Here is a 19,802-nt window from a genome sequence, read left to right as displayed (position 1 = left end):
CAATAAACAGTACAATTAACAGCACTAAGCACATAAAAAGATACTTCTTGGCGCGCTGTCGTATGTGCAAAACCTTATCTCGTTATCTTCAGTTGTTTATGGATTGCTAGGAGTGTCTTGGTTTATTGAGAGATTATTATTAGGCAGCCTGCTCGAGTGTTAAAGATATTACTGTGCCCTCTGCCACAGAATCGTAGCAATATCATTTTAAGCCTTTGCCGGAGAATCCCGAAATACTGACTTCTAAAGTGTACTGTTTTCAGTCAAGACCATCTATTACTACCTAAATAATCACTGGTAATTTGCTGAAGCCAAAAAATAAACTGTGTATATTTTCTGCTTTTTTTCCTAGTTAAAAGTATTCGTAGAACCAAAGGTACTGATGGACATAGTTCGTTTTAACGAACGGGGCATGTTGACGTTACAGTGAAACAATGACAGACATCAATGTTCATGTCGTATACCTTTTTCTTTTCGTGTTTAGGTTTTGGAGTGTAACCCACGTGTGTGATAGCAAGAGCGAAAGCTTTGTCACCGTAACAGAAATGAATGGAACTGGTGCTCAATAAAAATCAGAGATATAGTATATTACGATTAAAATATCATGGGAGTAACAACTGCTTCATATAGCTAAAATAAAGACATAATATTATTAAATAAAAGACAGTCATACACATTTATTGACAATGAAAACAAATACAGGTAATATTCAGTCGGGAGAAAACACTCAAACGCTTAAGAATGCAAAAGTACATTCACTACAGCGACAAGTCATGACTCAGTCAGCACATCATACATATAATACTGCTTAGTAATTGCGAAATTTATTCTTTAAAGAGAGAATGCAAGAATTCGGCTGAAATATGAAGGAAACAACCGACAAACAATTAGCAATATCGTAGCGCTATTTATACAGCAATCACACGTTCACTTTACGTATTTACAAATAATAATACACAATAATCACACACTAGTAACGTTGCAGAGGAAAATGTAAAAAAAGGAAGTCTCTTCGAGCTACATTTGGCAATTGGATTTCAAGAATAGACAATAAAATTAATATCACAGCGTAGTTTGTTGGTTAACATGCAGGAGGACCACGGCACAGGCTGCTCCCCGACGTTGACGCAGCTTGCCCTGGTCCGCGCCGGCCGACACCTCCTGGATCCCTGCCAACAAGGTGCACTATTTTAAATCTACCGTTTCCAGCCGGTCACTACACTTCTCAAATATATTAGTAATGGCTGTAGAGTGAGGAGTGTCACACACTCGGCTGTTAGTGAAAGAGAGCGGGATGCTTGTGTTCGAGCCAATGGCAACACGAGAGTATTTCTCTAAGAAGGCTGATTGCTGATTGGCCAGCGTGGAAAGTATTTTCAGGCCTGTTAGTGGAGAAAAAAGAAGTTAGTCACATTCACAAAGAACGTTAATGACGTTCGTTCATTCATACAAGATCTGTAAAAGAAAAAGTAATGCTTAGACGAGGATGCCAGCCTTGTGTTTTCAGTAAGCAAAGTCGCCCTGTGACGGCTCGTTCATGAAATGCTTTCTCCTTCCTATTTAAAGACGTGTTGTCTTTCAAAAACATCAGACCAAAAATACCTCGCAGTTAGTTTGGCTGGAATAGCATGCACGGGCGAAATACTAGTTGATTTTCCAGCACTCCTTTCGTGGATTGACTTCAGAGTGGCGCCATACCGCGTATAGGAGGTATTGAAAAGGAAGCAGTAATAAAAACCTAAACGAAATGCACATGTGTTATTGTGTATTTCGAATTTTTCCGTCCTTACGCTGTGGTGCTTTTGTTTGTCGTCCGAAGTACACTACTCACTGACTTAATCCATCTTGTACTCTTTTGGATATTCTACTTTTAAGCAGCATCCCCTATCTCCTGCCGCCACGTTGAATTAAGTGCGCTACCACTGTTTATGTAGTTTCTTTTCACGTGGTGTTCTCTTAGATGTAATCACAGCGTAGATTGTAACTATGTAGACTTTCCCGACGTATTAACAGATCAGATTCTTAACGTATCTTCAGCAGGATCGAACTGTCTTCTGCACACAATATTTCCGCAGTCGGCCTGGCCGCCATTATTAGGCGAGGAAAGCTAAGGCACTCTACGCCGATAACTGTTGATGGCGGACAGATGGACAGCGGAAATATGACAGTTTGGGCCGGCTGAAGACCCGACAAGAATCTTAGAATCCTACCTAAATGACTGTGTAAGCCCGCTTGTGACTATACTTCCTCCTTTTTAAAAAAGGAAGCTATGTAAACATTTATTTTTCATTATATTTTGTGATTACATAGGATTCTCTCAGGCTATAACCGCAGCGTACATACTCAAGAGACTTTGTGGCTGTCCTATTTGTAACATTATATCTGCAATTTTCGGAGTGTATAAGAAATTTGTTTAAAATTTTTTGTTTATGTTTGATGGCCCTATAGCGGTGTCTGTGCGTTTTATTAATTACCAAATGTGTATTATTATATATCAGTTGCAATAACTGTATCAAATGTTAATCCAGCCTCATATACGTACATTACGCAATGGGCGCTACAAGAATAATTTTTGTATCTTCTGCAAATAATAATTTTTAAAACACGAGTTGAGAGCTCTTCCACGTTATTAGCTATCACGCTATAATGTGATTAGTGTATGGATAGACTGTATCTCGGAAGCAGGTGATCACACCGTCGATCTAATGCTACCACGCTGAACTAGTGTTTCCACCATTGCTGTAATTATTCCTTTTTGGCTCATGTGGTTTTCACTCAGATTTTTCTGCAGCATGGATGGTTACTCGAAAGACATGTGTAAGCCCTGCTGATAACTGTTTCTCCGCATCTTTATAATAATGTTTTAATTTTTTTGTTTTGATTTTTATTATGCTACAATCTGAGCACACTGTTGTTACTTTGGACATAGCCATAGTTTACACGGCTGCTTAAATGACGTGGTAGAAGCCCAGATTGCTCAAATGACCTTGTGTAAGCCCAACTGATAATCATATTTCCACGCTTTATAATAAATATTTTTACTATGTTGTAATTTGAGTACATTGCCTTTGCTTTGCATGTAACCACAGTTTACACCGCCACTTTAATAATACTGAAGGGGCCCAGATTGTAATTTCTACCCCTGCATTTTTAAGATTTCTAAAACTTTTAAAATTTTTTCATCAAAGTATTTTAATGACCTTGTAAGTGTGTCTATGGTTTTTGTCAATTGTTAAGTCCTGTGTTAAGTAATCTATAGTCAATTAGTTTGTGGTAACTGTACCAAACATAAATTCAGCTTCGACGTAGGAACATGGTGTAATTAACGTTATATGAATAATTTTTTTAGAGTCTGCCTTAATTACTAATTGGCAATTTTATAAACACGCTGTTAGATTTATTTTCGTCCACGTTTTAATTAGCTCGCTGTATGTAATCACATAAATGATTTTAAGTAAGAAATACATGTTATATTAGGGACACCTATCGGTCCAATTGTCAATGCCTAGCCTTCCTGGTCACCACCTGCCAGTTTAGCGGCGCCCTGGCTGTAATGAAGTGATCTGTTGTGACTGCATAAGACAGATGTATGTGGTGAATAACAGTGTATACAGTTGTTTTACTTTTGATATGTCGATGCATGGGTCTTTAAGCCTGTTACGTACTTGCCCATTCATGAGAAACAATACTTTAACTGCTATTTTAAGACATACGCAATAATCTGTCTGTCGAGTTATGTTGTTTTACTGTTTTGTTTTTCTTGTATACTATGCCTGATACTCTATAAGACAATTGTTTAGCATATAGTCACACTTTGATTACCGGAACCGGTTATCGAGAAAAAAGTTTGTTATTAGCGATCTTGGAAAAGAAGTTTATCTTCGCTCGTGTACATATTACACTTCTCATAACTTTCAAACACACTTATAGTTCCTATTTTAGTTATAACGCTATGAATTGGTTCAAAGGTATTAGCGGGAATATAGAGATGCTTAACATTTAACAAATACAGACAAATTTTAAAAATCTTATAAAGGCGATATCAAGATGTGACACCTACTGGAAAATTCGGAAGAGTTCGTTCTTAAGCCATGCCTAAGGACTGTTAAATCACATAGAAAGCGTTATCCGTACAGCTGCTTATGATTATGTTTAGTGCTTAAGTTGCTACAGCGTGACATGTATGCATGATACAGACTGTAGAGCACAGTAGATTTTCGGGACAAGTTCGAAAGCATTTCTTATGTGTTTCTCCAAAGTCTATGGGTCCGCTCTAAGCACACAAAAGAAATTACTTGTAGTAAGCACACTGAGGAAAAAACAGTTCATTTCTCACTACACGGGGCGAGGCAGCTTATAAGGCCCTGGCGCGTTTGGGTGGAGTGCGTTTCATATTCCGCCCAGCCGTGAAGAATGATCGTTTAAGTGTTTTCCCTAAGCCGATTAAGGCAACCAGCATGGTTTCTTGGAAAATGTAACGCATCGTGCTGCTCGCCATTCTTGAAGTGTACGAGTGTCTGTCTGCACAGTGTGTGACGACATACTCATCAGATAGCACGAGAAGCCTTAATATGCCTTGCTACTTCGTTTCTCTTTATTTTCTCCAAACGCGTTTCAGTTCCGTTGTACCATATCTAGTAAAGTCCTTTATCACTGTATAGGTTTCTTTGGTACTGTTGACACAGGTAAAACTGGCGTAACATTTCCAATTAATATACACAAAACTATGCATGATGTCCACATACTGTGACATAGCTGGACGCTTGTGTTATGTGGTACAGGGTAATATTTTCTTCAGTGTGGCAACTGAAACTAACCATGTATTTACTTAAAACATATTACATTGTAACGAAAATTTTCATAATTTTTGTTTACTTTTGCAAACCTGAAGAGTGAAGGAAGGCTCTGTGTTTCGTTCAAAGCTTTGAAGAAATATGTTGATTGTTTAAAAGACAACACGGGGCTGTAGCTCGCCCAACTGAAGTGTGTGTTTGGGAGAATAAGCATATTTATTGGAAGATTAACACGTACAGAAGCCCAGTGTGTCTTTCACATACATTCTTACGTAACACATTTTTAGGATGTTTCCTAGTTTCCTACTGCACTGAGTACTCGAACAGTTCCTCATATTCCTATACGCACCACCAGAGTTACCTGGGAGAAGTGGATTTTATATGTCACCTCGGAGCACTAGAGTTAGCTTTTCCGTCCTTTCCCCAAACCACAGGATGGTTCTTTATAGCAAAGCAAGCACCTGTCCCTATAAAACAATAAGCTACAAAAACCCCAGTGTGTTCGTTTATGAATTCTCACGATGCTTACTTGTAAACGAGGCACCAAAGGCACTTGCACTGCGCTCGTACCATTCAATTAATACCACTCTTTCTATTTAAGAAAACACGACAAACATCTTTAACACCGTACGAAAAGTCGATTGGCGGACGAGTCAGTGTAGCTATTTGGTGCGCACTTAAATAAGAAGACACGATATTCGGCTGAGAGGCAGCCGCGTAGAGTCGTAAGACAGGCGCAAGCACTGCTTGTTTATTGTGTTGTACGGTGTATAAGCAGCCTTGGCAAACATCAGCACCCAGCAAAACAAACAGATTTCACGCGCTGGTGCCGCAGCTTTTTGCCTAATCCAGCTACGCGGGCTTAAGCCTTCTTCTCCAAGTACTACTTGGTCAAATGTGAGCCGGCTTTTCCACTGCGTGCGCGCAAGCTGTCCTGCGAAGCAACGAGGTGATAAAGCATGGGAACACTATTACAGGGAATATTCATCCCAAAGCGCCCACAGACATGCGAAACGACAACAAACACCGAAACTCACATTGTGCAAAGATGGCGAAGAACAGGTTGCTTCCTTCCGAATGGAACGCCCTCAACTTAATTTAAAAATCAATATACTTAATTGGACTCGGTACCATGTACTAGTTCTCCAGTTTACGAACACAGCATCGAACAGTCTACACAAGGCACAACACATCTGCTAATTACAAGATGATTTTTATATGTATGCAGTTGTCCGAATATAATTTAAAGCGTGAGCAAATACAATTATATTGACCTGAAACTAAGAAACATAACGAATTTGATGATGTAATGACTACGGCCTTTTCTGTACGGTACTTCGCAAGTCCGGCTATAAACTAAAAGCAGCAGTGCTCACATATGACTACTGTAATTCTGAAAGACCTGGAAAACGCACGAAGGACCATTTCGATGGCAACATTTATGTACATCTCTTCACAATGTGAACTTCCGTACCGGCTTCAGACAATGGCCCTGGATGCCGTTGTCTGTGGTGGCCGCAAAGTGGAACGTAATTTTGTCTTCACAGGAAACGCTGTGAAGTCTGATGCGGTGTGCAATTTACAGCGATAACAACTGACAATGAGAAACATAATTATGTCCTCAGACAGCTGTTTATTTTAGCATGCTTAAATTCATTTCATCTGTTAAATCGTGAAATGAGGAATACACGCTGTGCAATTAGCTACACCATCATCAGTGGCAACTATCATCTATTCTTCAAGTTTCAGATTCGTCTTTCCTTGTGGCTGCTGAATTGTAAACTCAGCGCATTTCCGAAACGCGAATCACTCGCACACTCCGACAGCGAATGGACAGTAAAAGAGATCCTATCAATCATCGATATGGCATTCTAAAAAGACATGCACCTACTGTGCTTCACTACGGGTTCTATCGAAGTTTTAGTTACGAACAGCAAAAACCTGTTTCGTAATCTAAATAATACGTTACACACAAGGTCTTCAGAAAATACTATGATATTAAAAACTATACAGTGGCAGCAAGATTCGAAATTATTGCAATTTATTGGTCTCAGCATAAAGAACGTCGATTCAATGTACGCCACATGGAGGCAAAATTGTGGTAGAAGTAATGAACGAGAGGCTGCCAGCATGTTATTGACCACGGCTCCTGACAGAGTGATCAAAGTGTTCGCCCAGATATCGTGAGTGCTACCGCAAGAAGAGCACCATAACATTACGTCCAATACGCACGATCTCTATCGCATGAAACACGCTGAGTAATGCTTCATCTACAGCAGTTTACGCATATTCTGGAAAAGTAATACTAATTTGCGACATAAACTATACTCTGAACTTCTCAGCTAGCCTCTATTCGTACTAATCCCTTCACTGTTAACAGTGAAACACATCGTCACAATTTTTTACGTTATACATTCAACGTACCAAAGTACCGAATAAAACATAATACGCGTTCTCCTGTAACGAGTCCCTACTTTTGCACGGCAGCAACAGCAATAGCGCAGATCTCTCTCTCTCTCTCTCTCTCTCTCTAGGTATTGCGCTCTACTTCGTACATGCGATGAAAGTTGTGTACTTGCGCAGCGATAGGAAATATTACTGATGCCGAACACCGTAGCACACGTGATGCTACAGTTTCATGGAATTTCATATCCGTGTAATTTCTTGAAGAGAAAACAACTACTGTTGCGGAAGCTAATTCAAAGTAACGTAAGAAATGATTCAAGCCATTGAAGCATGTTTGCAAAAAAAAGTTTTTGCTTTACTTGTTTTCTGTTTTATTACTTTCTGAAAACAACGTATTTATTATAGACAGTAAGTAAAAATCAGCAGAAGAATCATGAAAGGTCTTTGCTAAAAGCAATATGGAACGTCGTAATTAGACTGATGTGTGTAGAGTAATTTGTAGGCCTCAGATTCTGAACAGCAATTATTATCAGGTACTGAAACGCAGCAACAACGAGAGTGTGGCTGTGCGCGCCGTGGGCACAAATCGCATTCTGGAAACTTGTTTTGAGACGAATAATAAACGAAGACACAAAAGATATCAAAATTTGCAATATTCACAAATAACATTCCTATACGTTATCCTCCACGTTCGCCGTTCTCCAGCCTCAGACTTTCGCACGACACACCCTGAGAACAAAAACTGCATACTTTCAGTTGTAGGATTTCCTTCATAAATTACTCCGTGACATTCATTGTTGGTTTTACAATTGTAATTAGTGCGCATGATGGACCCCATCCTGTGTTTTCTCCACAGGAAGTAAGTGGAAACATCAATGCTCCTCTTTATCATATTACAGTACAGTAACTGCCTCCTGTATGTAACCTAGCCTACTGAAAGATAAGGAGCCTGAACTGAACAAGAGTTAACTTCTAGACGCCGCGTTTACAGTTATTACTCAAGAAACGCGAACTTAAAAATAATTCTCATTTAAAGTTAACAGATGTGGGATAATTCGTTCCTTCGTCAGGGATTAATCCTCCTTCAAAAGGTGATTTATAATATTTCTGATAACTTGAAAATAAATTCTTCCTACCTTCGGACTATGATATGTAAATCTTGAATTGGATTACCTCTTATGATGTTACGGTTTCACCATGAATACTTCGGCAACAGCGGCAAATTTTTAGTACGTGTTGTTCTAAGTACAACGTCGAAAAAGTATTTAAGAGTACAAATAACCTAAGTATTTTCACTGTGCAAAACATTTCTCGTCTCTGGAATAAATAAGAGACTGATATTACAATGTTTGTATACCAGACTGTTTCACCGGAATCGGTTTCCCAGGTTTTTGTAAAACGCAATTATTAAATTTGTGTATTTGGTTTTCTAGTCTCTCTTCCGTATTCGCAGTTTTACAGATAATATAGCATACCGTCTCTTACGAATGTAAAAAAAAGTCTTATTTACACCAGAGGCGCTTCGCTTTATTTGCAGACATCTTTAGTAGTGTGTGTAATACTGCGGCTTTTCTTATTAATCTGTTTGTCAAGTTCGTAAACAGTTTTCATCTTTTTAAATTAATATTATTTTCTACATTTTCATCCAAAGATGAGTTTACACTTCAGAAAGACACTTCAGCAAGTTATTATTTACAGTCTTACTGCAGTATCAAATGGTATTTGTGGTTTTCATTTGACTTTTAATACGATGTAAATATAGTGATGACTTTTCACAGCGTAATCAAAGCGTAATCAAATTTTCTGCGTTTCGCTAATGGGAAGAGTAATAAGTTACCAAAGTGAATCCATTTTTTGTGATATGCTGAACTATGTACAGCAGAATTTAATGAACAACACTATGTCCAAATTTGCTCTAAAAGTTTCGAAGTATGAAACTGACACCGGAGAACGTCAATCGCCAATGACACGTGTAGTGCGTTTAGTACTTCAAGTGGTGGAAGCGCACAAATGAAAACCGACAGATGGCCAACTAATGGAATAAAATATCATGCAAACAAATACCAACGACTGCAGTAGTGTAGTAATAAAATAAAACTCCGCAGACAGAATGATTAAGAGAAATTCCTAGCATTAGGCGTTGTCGTTTGGGCTGAAATCTGCGATTATATATTCATTAACCCGAGTATGCTGTTAACATCGCCATAAACATTTCCGGCGTTAAAAATAGTGGCGCACATCGTACTTCATAGGATGCTGGTGCGACCTAAAGGTGAGAGTATGGCTATTTTCCTACATGTCTTTTAGATACGATTTACGTGGGACGTAACGCCGAACGCTGATGAATTTGTTGCGGAACTGCCTTCAGCACATGTGGTCGTAGTTAATATCTGCGGAAGCGTCGCGGCTGGTCGTTAGTTAGCACAGCGGCGCTTGAATAAACGAGCGACGCACACGTATCCGAGGCTCCGGCAGCCGACTCGCAACGTGCCCGCCCGCCATTCGTCTTGGCGTGGGTGGAGGCGGGGGAGGGCGCGATCGCGTGCAAAACGCGTGCCCATTTACATGCCGGCCGGCTACCGGCCTCTTCGAAGATGTACAGCTTACTCTCCGTAGGCATTTGTTGCACCCTTTTCCGCGCGGTAATGGTCTATTACACGCCAAGCAGTAAAACGTATTTCGAAATAGCTTACGGCGTCGCGCCAATGTTCACGGTGCTCCCTAAACGGAACTAACGCAGATTTAATGCGTCTGAGTGGGTGGAAGGAAGGGAACTTCGAGAGAAACGAACTGGAACTCGGAAAGTCATTTCGATGACATCTCCCGCCGCGGGAAGAGAACTCGGTGTCTCGTAGTCAACGGAATAGCCCTTTTGGTTAAGTGGTTATGTTGTTCGAGTAATCCTTAAGCCTGACTTCAAAAGCAGATAGTGTCAAGAAGTCATTTTATCATCAACTTCCTCATAATAACCATTATTAGCAGTTTGTCATCCAATGCTGGATATTACCTTTCTCTTCACTGTCCACGTATTACAGTCTTCAGATATACGCAACAACATTATGCCACCATGTTTCCTAATGACATTTACACACCTTCAATTTGGTTATCGTGTTGCTCTTTTGTTATTTCTTGGAATTTCCTTTGTACATTACCCACACATTGTCTTGGCTACATATGCCTCCAAGCTCCATTTCATTTTCATTACGGCCATAATTAAATCTTTTATTCCAGTCTGTTGGTTCGTCCACTTGTTTGCGATCCTTTCTCTCCCATTAACTGCAGATTTGTGGTAAGGTCATATGGAATCAAACTGCTGAGGTCATTGGTCCCTAAGCTTACACACTACTTAATCTAACTTAAACTAACTTACGCTAAGTACGACACTCACACCCATGCCCGAAGGACTCGAACCTCCGACGGGGGGAGCCGCGCGAACAGTGACAAGACGCCTGAGACCGCGCGGCTATTCAGATTCCAGATATTTTGCTGTCCACCACTCGCTGAGTGATCCTGAGTTTCTGCATAGCTCTTTTATGTCCCATTGTAACCAACTATAAAATTTCCTTTCCAGCCACATCATAAACTTAATTTTGATCATCTTGCGAGGTTTATTAAAGAAACTCCAGGACATTTTCACTCTTCTGCTCATTTGTTTTTCAGCTGATCATCTGCTCCAAATACAAGAACTCCTTAACTTGTTCTATAAAAATATAACTAATTTTAATATTTTGTTTCCGACTTGTTTGTTATAATTTATTTTAGTCTTATTGTAATTGAATCCCAGGTCTGCTTACAATTTTTTCCATTCGTTTTTGGAGGTTACTTGGACTATAGGGAAATAGTACGTCGTCAGAAGCAAAATAAAGGTTTTTCATACAAGTTCTGCAGATTAAGAATCGGAAACTTTCTCTAGGACTAAAGAGTATAGTTTTTGTGCTATAGAATGTCGTTCACTGAACGCTCTTTATCTCAGATATTCACATCTTCCTGGTGTAATCTAATGGATGCTATAGCATTGGCGTATGTATTCTTCAATATACTGACATCAGCTGTATCAACCCATTGTTTCTCGAGGGATGTCAGCAATAAATACGAATTATCACTTTACTGGTGCATTCGAGGTAATCTTTGACCCACAAAAAAAAAAAAAAAATCCTTCGTTATAGCCTTTATATATGTAAGCAGCATTATTTCACAGGCATATCATTCACACAATGATTCGTATCCTTTAGAACGCAGAGTACGATCGATAGGTTATCGGTACTCTTTATCTATTCTCTCAGGATAAGAATAAAAGATGAATAATACTGCGCACATGAATCCAAACAAATCGTCCTAGATATTTTGAAGAAAGCACAGTTCGTTTTACTCTAGCAACGACTAGCGCTCTACTACGTACAGTTTCTACATCCCATTTAGTACTATCCGTTGAATGTCATAGTATACACAACACCAACGCCATCTACTTGATTAAGAAGACATGCCACATTGGTTAATAATACTCCCATTCGACTCCGAAATAGAAGCTCACTAAGTCAGTATTTAAAAGAACGATTTTAATTTGAAAATATATTATCAATATCATCGTATGATGACTGATAACAAGAACGTCCTCTATGTTTGCGCTTCTTTCATTATTACTCTGTTTAAAATTCATCGTTAAAGTGTTTCCTACGGAGGAGAACAACGATCTCGGTAAGGAAGGGAGGATGACAACGCCGTCTCCTTCCAAGCGGTATGAACAATTTATCTTGCGAAGTGATAGATGCAGTATGTTTAAGCCTAAATCATTATGGACGGACTATAGTTCGAATTACCAATCTCCAGTATACTTGTCAAGGCAGTTACTGTTACACCGTCTCGCCTGAGGGAGAATTCCTGTGTGTGTTTTTGTTTGGACAGTTTAAGTCAGTTGCAGAAGAAAATAAATGGATAAATAATTTAAGTATTCTGCGTATGACACAACCTTTGTCTGACACCAGCCTTTATAATACACTTGGAGACTTGATTGTTCAAAATAAAATGTCGCATTCATACAGAAACACGGGAGCAGAGGATTTGAGTTACTGAATCGATACATCGACCGTCAAATGCAACAACTGTCTCGACACAACTAGGATGTTGAAACTCGGTAAATTATTGAGGTTTCTGTTCATATTACAGGTGCACGGTTTTATCGAACGTGGGGCAAAGTTCGTTTGACCGCAAGAGTATTATACGATACCTTTATTGTATCATAAGCCAGGTTCCTCACTGTGTAGACGGCGAACTGAATGAGAAGATTGTAACTTTTGTAATTAAAAAGAATTCGATTTCGCATACATACTCAGAGGAAGAGATGAGGGATCAAGGAAAATATTTGGAGAATATGTAACGCAGATGGCTTGTATTTAATGGGATATATATTAGGACTTCGTGCGCCGAAAATCGTTACATTTAGCGCCCATCCTTCACTTGCAGAATAAGAGCAAATCACACTGAGCAATGTGAGGGTTCTTAAGAGCTTACAAACGCCATAGTTAAATACAGGGCGCCAACTATTTTGACCAGTGTACGGAATATAGCTGCACTGGATGAAAATAATACGGGCCTTGAAATGGCAAAAATCTTCGGTTGTAACTTATTTTTTATAAATTAACACAGAGGCAATACTTAAAGGTCCATAAAAATCTCGTATTGGGGTGAAATGAGGTTCGAATGCTCGTCTGTTCGTCCTGATTTAGTCTTTCTCTAGTTTCATTACATCACCTAAGTGAGATGTCGGGGTAGTTCCTTAAACACAGCCGATTTATTTCTCCATGCTTGTTGATTCCGAAACTGTGTTCAGCCTTTGCCTACATCGACATCAGTGGGAAGCTAAACTACGAACTTTTTCCTTTTTCTTTCGTTGACTAAAATTTTCGCATCAATGAACGGCGAATCGTAATTTTAGTACGAGTCTAGCTAAGCTTTCAGTAGCTGATAGATGCATAAACATACAACATTGAAAGAGTTGCGGAAGGTATGAATTTAACTCATCAGCAACCGTTCCAAATGAGATTTAATGACAAACATGTCTGCCACTCTACCACAATCTGCAGAGCGAATCTTCTTTCACTGTTATTCATTGTTAAAGGCAATATTCTTTTTTTGGAACATTTGCGGATCCGCCATCAGCTTACAGTCGCCAATAACGCTGTACGAGACAGGTAGACTGTGCTGTAAATTGTTTAGCTTTCTGTTAATAAAAAGGGAAATCACTCCATCGATCATCCGACGCAATTTTCACCGCACATATTACCGATGATGGTTTTTAATTAAACAGGAATATGATGTCATAATTAAATAATTCGCTTAAAATTTGTGGCGGCGAACATATGAAGGCTTCACATTTAATATCACTCAACATCGAAAACAGGAAGGGAAAACAGCTCTAAAAACGTAGCAAATTGCCTGTCAGATGGCAACCTTTATTTCATATTTGTGGTACAGTTTCTTAGAGCTAGTGCGCTACAAACTGAACAGAAACTCCCAATCTGCATACGCAATTATTTAACACTTTTGTGTTTTAAAGGCATATGGCCGTACTTGAAAGACAGAATCTCAATAGCCGAAAGCGATGGCAGGGACTCAGATTAAACAACAAAATCATAAGATGGATTAACAAAGCTAAATTCTAGGAATCTCTGGTGATAGCAGCACATCTGCCTAAAAAATTTGGACAGGTCAGGTTCTACAAACACCTGCAACACAATGGCACTCTGAATCAGGTTGAATGAAACGTTCTGATGGTGACGTACGTTTATTGCTATATGGCGTATCTGTGAAATGGAAGTGACCCAACAGACACAGCATTAGTATAAGAAAACAGTTGCCAAAGAACATCGTGTTACAAAACAGAAACGAAAGTTATGAATTAGCGTCTAACTGCCATTTGGTGTTGTTTTAGACAGAAGACCAATTTAGTTTAACAGTTACTAAATTGGAGAGAAAAAGAAGGGTGGAAGGGGTAGGAAAGATTCTACTACGCTGAGTAAGGGCATAGCACAGAAACCAAAATCTGGGTGGATGGAGAATTTTGAGAGAGAGAAGGGGGGGTGTTGGATTAAAGCCTCATCCACGTGGCAGTTATGAGATGAAGGACGAGTTCGAATTAAACAGGTGAATTTGAGGTAGTTAGCATTGTATTTTTGCAAAAGTAACCTTACTATTTATGTAGGACGATGGGAGTCTAACCAAATCTCTACTACATACAACTAAGTCCCATAGTGCTCAGAGCCATTTGAACCACATACAACTGCGCCGGCTCACACCGTAAAATAATGAGATATAGCTTCCCTAAATAATATGCTCTATTGAAAGTACAAAAAGTTATTTTATGCTGGTTAGCCCGCCAACAGTAATAGGCAAAACCAATAAGAAGTAATGACCCGCACTTCAAAACTGAAAAAAAGAGCTATAATCAAGCTTGTGGTGACGAAACCTCGAATCCTCCTATCGTCCAATCGGAAACCGACGAATCCGATGTAATTCTGGACTCTAAACTAGCATAAAATGTTGCCTGCAAACGCAACGTACGCAGTGCCACTCCAGTCGGCAGGGCCATTATCATATGGGGGAAGTTACAAGAGGTGTCTCCCCCTCCAGAAGAGGCTCTATCTGGGGCAACCATAGCCAAAGTGGGCGTTACAGAAAGTGGGCGTTTTATCATCTTACTTCACAGAAGCCATTCATCATTTTATGACACATAGGGTCTCCTCCGTGTATTCCAGATCGACGTTATGCGCTCGCGCGCAGAACGAACTGTTCACACCAGTGCGGAGCACTGACTAGCGGACTAGAGCCGACCGAAGTGTCCCAGCCAGCAGCAGCTACTGTATTACAATACGTCGGATAAATATGCTACAGCCTGTGCTACTGCTATTCTTCTGTTGTGATTAAGTGCAAGCAAATTTATGAACTTGTAGCTACTTAAAGTTCAGTAGTTTCTAAATTAGTTTCCTTCTTTAAAAATAACAGACAATACTGAAGAAAAGGGAGCTGATTCATCTCACACAGGAAGATTATCATACACAGGACACACAAGAAATCGGAAATTATGTCTAAGAATTAAGGCATGTTTTATCCAACAGTATGATGCAAAGAAATAACAAAAACTAGAAAGGCTGATGCAAGGAAATAGCAAAAACTAGAAAGGCTGGGGGTACCAGTATTGTTGTGATCCAGCTGCAAAAGCTAAGTGACAGATAACGTAATAGTTCTTTTTCTGTCGAATATATTTTAATTTAGAAATTCTTCAACGCGCTTTATGTATGAATAAGAACCTCGTTTAGAGGACTGAAGTTTCAATTATGTCCTGGCCAGATTCATTTACGGTTTCACGCTTTGTTTAAAGAACATTGCGATATGACGAGAAAGGGGCAAAATAGACCTCTTTCCTTATATTGAGACCTATTAACGAGTATTTTTTCTTTTAATATTGATGTGTTACGATAAAAAAGACACCCTTCAGTTTTGTTAAAACTACAGGACTCTTACATACCATGTGAGTAGCTGCCTATCTTGAATATAATTCTAATGTTGGTTTTGGGCGATGACGGAGTACACTTCATGAAATGATTTATTCACTACCTAAGCGCAGTTTACTAGAAGTGATATTTCTGTTTTTACGTATGAAAATAATGATTATTTTCCTTAAACGACACATCATTACACTTCATACTTTTACATTAGAGAGGACTGTGGTTAAACTAATACGTCAGCGTGACGTTACACACGATTTGAAGCATTGTAAAAATGTTGCTCTTACTGAGACTACTGTTATTTTCCGCTGGAAAAATTACCAGAAGCGCCGAAACGCAGTGCTGCATGGAGTTGGGCCGTAAAAATGCGGAAAGCTGCCACGACATAACCGGATAAAAAGCTTTTAGCTTTTGCATTTTAATAATTTATAAAGCTCTCTGGAACACGCTGTGAGACACATGAGCTCTGCTTGTCTAGACCGGAATTTGCGCCCAAGTTTCTCGCTTCACATTTGTTTTCACATTCGTGGGTCACCTCTGAGTGACGAGAGAACTTTTCATTGTCCAGAACTAAATTATGCCAATGGGGCTTGATTCTTAGCTCATGTACGTTAATGCGGACGAACATAAAAACAACACAGTACGTTAAGGGAAACCGCCTGTTTACTATTCAGAATAGGGCTCCTTTGTTTACATTCGCGTAGTGTATCACTGGTGTTTCATAATTCCCGAACTTCTCAGGTACGTTATCCATATCTTGTTATTGTACATCTTGTTCTGACAAATTTCCAATTTTACAACCCGTCACAGAAAATTCTAAACTATTATAGCTGTAAACGTATGTGAGTCTTTATACATCTATATTTATTTTTAAGAATTTAGCGAAAAAATGGAAGGAGTGTAATAATTAATTCGTCAAGATCAGTTAATAATGAAAATGTTCACATTACCGGTTTCGGCAACTGCCTGGTAATTGCCGGAACCGGCAATATGAACATTATAATTACTAATCCATATTGTCACAATAAACTCCCGTTTGGCAATATGTCAGTTCTTAAAAAAATATAAATGACCGTTCCTCGTTCGATGTGTGATTTGTTTCACGTCATTGCAAGGAGTTTCTAATGACTTGACGTGGAGGAAAAATATAAGTCCCTTGAGAAAAACAGGCTTGCACGACAACTTTTATAAACAGCGCACGCCAAAACATCCACATTCGCTCATTATTCGAGTCTCAAAGTTAGCAAACGCACCGCCCCCTCTCATCCCCTCCCCCCGCCTCCCACCACCCGCAGCTTCCTTTCTTTTGCAACCTCAAGACAAATAATGAACTGACGTCAACTCCATATGCTGAAAAGCTGTTTCAAGCTGAAGAGCGGTTCTTACATAAGGAAAAAAAATCACAAACCAGAAAAGACGGTACAATTTTGACTTTGTGGTAAACAGCTCTCAATCAACAATATCAACTTTTTTACTGAAAAGGCGAAAAAGTTCCTTTTCTTCTTTTTTGTTTAGTTTCGTTTTAAACACATTGTGCGAAATATCATGTGCAGTTTCAAACATTCTTTATATTTTTCACTAAACTAGACGAACAGCCCAACTCTTTTTTCTAATTCACGTGAAAAGCTTATGTAAATCGAGAGATGGAGAAATTAAAAGTATATAACGATCGGCATTAAAACCACCAACGTACGTCACAGTGTAATAGGGGGCTGAAATACCATTTGAATTTTACAGGCAACCAACAAAATCTGTTTTTCTTCGCTCAAGTTAACAGCGCGCAGTATTCTACAAGTAATTCTCATTATAATATATTACCTGTCCATTGCGGTGGCGTAACCACACGTTCGGAAGGCTCCAATAAAGTAATCAGGACTTGAGTTGACGCGCGCTAGTTCTCCAGTCAAACCAAAATGAAATACGACGCACGTTTGCTCGGCTACGCAATAATCAAACCGAAAGCGTAGTTTATTTCGGAAGGTGTTACAGGGCCGGAATCTAAGCTACAAATAAATCGTTATTCATTTTATTACTCACTTACGACATGTCCACAGTCGATCAGTTATATTATGCACGGAAGCGGGAAATGTGAGCTGTTTCAACATCTTTGATTAAATTTTCCATTTTCTTTTTAGCTTCCTAAACTGGTCGCTGAAGTGCTAGCCATAAAGCCATTTTAGTTCTGACGATGTGTAAATCGTTTCGGTGTTCCGGAAATAAGGCTGTTCCTTTTGTATCCAACTTACCTCATGTGAGCGCCACGGCTTCTAATAGATCATCGACTTATAGGGCGCTGGCGAAACATGCGCATTTTATTTTATGCATCACACAAAAAATTAAATTGCAGTGACTCCAAGAAAGCTTCAAGTGAGGCGGAGCATTTCAAAGACTGGAAAAAACAAGGTTCGAAGAGTTTCTGTGTTGTGAGGGACGGGCGAAGCTCAGTTTATTAGTAGACGGAGCGTTCGCTCCACATCTCTGTCACGAAAGCTTCTCGTTCTCATGTCACGCATCTCGTGTTTGACAGGGAACAACCTATTTGTCACGAAACATTACAAAGAAAGTAAGAAAAGGACGAGGCGTGCAATTAATGACAGTTCACTCGAAACGCCGTTTCAAGCATGAGAGCCTTTCTTGGAGAAACGTGAATGCCAAAACTGTCTCGATTTCTGGATATTTAATGATGAAGTTACACAGAAAGGGAAACGTCTACTGTGGTGGGAGAATTATTATGAGATACAATTCAATGAATCCTAGCCCTATTCTGGGAGAAGAGTAAGTCTGGATTACCAACAATCGAATCATTATGATATTATAGTGGGTCAATCGAATCATTATGATATTATAATGGGTCCTCAACCGTGGTTTCTGCTTAAAAAGCAATAAGCTGCCGCCTACTTCACCCTCATCTAGTGAAGACGTGAATGAAAAAGCGCTATCAAATGTGTTTAAGAAGATACAAACATTTTGTAACTCTTATCTTCATTCTGTGTGCTTAATGATGGCACTAAGGAAGTAGTTGAATTGCGAGTCTAGTAGGCTGATACACGATTACCAGTTGCTGGAGCTCAGGGTAGAAGAAAGTGCGATTTAGAACCTCTAGTCACATCATATTATGTTGTCTGACGTGTTAGTGCTTGTTCTTTCTCGCCTATTGAATATTAATTAGTAGAATGATCTTCGGGGGATTACCTGACAGCAGCTATTTGGCGCAGTGGTTCAGAAACCACGCGCAGTAGTCACAAATCGCCTCATGGCCATGCTGATATAGAATTTCCGCGGTTTTTCTTTCGGAGCTCCAGCTCTAATAACGTCGTCGAAAAGTTTCTGTGTTGTGAGGGACGGGCGAAGCTCAGTTTATTAGTAAAACTATTGAGACTAATAAGCGAGACTCATCCTGATGGAATGACTGAAACATAAATGCGCAAACTGTGATACGAGATAGATTACAGGGTAAGTGTCACGACAGGCTTCTACATCATACAAAAATGCGTCAGTCGGCGGTGCCTCGCTGATTCCACTTTTGGCCCAGCATTACATTAAAGCTTGTTCATATGTGAATAATCCTCCTTCCTGACCGCGAACGAACACCCTCTCAAATGCTACGTGCAACCTGCGTTAATGGTCAGTATTACAGCGGCTCACGTTCGTTAACGTGGGATAATCGATCCAATTAACGAGCTGACGGATTTCTGTGGATTTCCTCAGTTGGGCGGATAAGCGCGGGAAGCCCCGCGCTTACACAAGTGCCAACTTTCGAACAAATCCGCGGCCTAGCTGCGCTGGCCGATAACGAGATGAAAGCATCGCCGCTTCCATTCAGTCAACTTTCATCACATATCATATGACGACCATGTAAATTTTAATGGAGGCCCTGCCAGCTGCATTAATTTTTAAAATTATCAGTACCCGCCACCTTCATTAGCATATTATTATCGGCTTTTGCGTGATGAAAGAGGTCGATTTGTAAATGAATTCGATGCCATTAGGTGGTCGAAAACGTAATTTAAACTGTGCAGGTATTGTAGACTTTCTTTTCACTTTTACTTTTGCTTTCATGCTACTGCGCAAGCCTTTCATTGTAAAAATTGTAGACAGTACA

The 19,802-nt window shown here is 39.5% G+C and overlaps 1 protein-coding gene across 1 annotated transcript in view; it reads right to left on the bottom strand.

The window, feature by feature from the left end:
• Positions 1 to 649: 649 nt before the first annotated feature.
• Positions 650 to 19,802, bottom strand: part of LOC126298061 (toll-like receptor 7) — a 108,456-nt gene continuing 89,303 nt past the window's right edge. Inside the window, exon 4 of the mRNA XM_049989380.1 lies at positions 650 to 1,169. The gene's annotated coding sequence lies outside the window, so the exon portion shown is untranslated. The remainder of the gene's footprint in view (positions 1,170 to 19,802) is intronic.

The sequence above is a fragment of the Schistocerca gregaria genome, chromosome X, assembly GCF_023897955.1.
Source record: "Schistocerca gregaria isolate iqSchGreg1 chromosome X, iqSchGreg1.2, whole genome shotgun sequence".
NCBI lineage: Eukaryota > Metazoa > Arthropoda > Insecta > Orthoptera > Acrididae > Schistocerca > Schistocerca gregaria.
This window is presented reverse-complemented; position numbering and strand designations above follow the sequence as displayed.